Raw genomic sequence first — 1,374 nt, 5'->3', positions numbered from 1 at the left:
AGAGGGCTGTTCAAAGGTGTGGATGATCTAAGGAATGCCTGTCACTGGCATCGTGGCCATCGTTCCTGTAGCTAGACTCGGTTCCCCAATGTTTGAATTTCACGTAAACGCTTATTCGCTCCCCAAAAACTGGCAAAATTACCCTCTTATGCAAACGTCTCCACGAAGCGAGTAGTTCCTTGCTCCCTTTGAAATCTTTCGAAATACATTATGGTAACATATCATTTGCGAACGCCTAGTTTCATGGCACGTACTGGAGTTAACCTAGGATAATTTAGTGACTAAACAAGATATGCTAATTTACAAAATGGAGTCCTCCCGATACCGTTACTGAGCCTTAACCCGTCTCCATGTAGTGTGATCTGAAGGCAGCAATCTCTCCATAATCTGCGCAAGTGTGAATGCTGCATAACGTATCACATAAGTGGTTGTTGGCCTGTTCGCCGGGTTTGGAAATCGGCTTGCACACGTTTCGTCTCAAATCGAAGGGATGTCTGTGCGCGGTCAAGTGAACATTTCCTTATTGCCCGCTTGCTTTTTATGTGGTCTTTGAAGATTGCCTGTGATTTGTCAGTTGAGTGGTGGTTTTCTCATAATTTTATTGGCCCAGTTAGGATTTATGTTGCGTCATGGTCCGTTTTCTTCGCATTCAGTTTGTTGTTAGCCTCTTCCCCCTGGAAATCAGTGCTGTTCTGATTTCTCCACTTGTCGTCATCTCACGACTTGACTGTTCCCGATTCCATGGCTTTTATCTCCGAACATTGGCAGTACTCCTGATAGCACCAACCTACAACCTCTCAAGAAACTATAGAGAAAGTTGAAACAGCCTGCCAGTTGGTATCGATGTGATATCTGGATGGCATCAACCAGGGCGAAATGATAATCTCGTTCAGTATGAGCTCATTACCCAGATCCATAGAGAAGATGCCGCCAGCACAGCTGTACGGGACCCATCTGATTTATCAGATGAGTCGCTTGAGTAAAATCACCTCTGCGAATTGTTCAGCCTAGACTTGACTACATAATATGGGACACCAATGAGATTGTCTGTTTCCGGATCCGCTGCCCATAGCGCAATGCAAAAGCTGTGACTGACTGTATTACCCAAACGTAGTTTCGCCTCGTCAATGTTGCCTTCCTTTTCATCATAAAGAGCGGACTGGAGCGAATCAGCTATCAATCAACGTTTTTAATTGTATCTAATTCACATGGGAAGAAAAAACCAATGAAAATCCGATACCTCCTGAAGTTCCGATTGCTAGGGTATCGGGCTGCCTACTAAAAACGGGGGTGTGCAGGAACTGGCTACGCACTGACCAAAATCTGAGTTGCCGCAGAACCTATCCAAACTACCACAAACTAATGTGTTCGGAC

The sequence above is a fragment of the Opisthorchis viverrini genome, assembly GCF_000715545.1.
Source record: "Opisthorchis viverrini unplaced genomic scaffold opera_v5_103, whole genome shotgun sequence".
In the NCBI taxonomy this organism is placed as follows: Eukaryota; Metazoa; Platyhelminthes; class Trematoda; order Opisthorchiida; family Opisthorchiidae; genus Opisthorchis; species Opisthorchis viverrini.
This window is presented reverse-complemented; position numbering follows the sequence as displayed.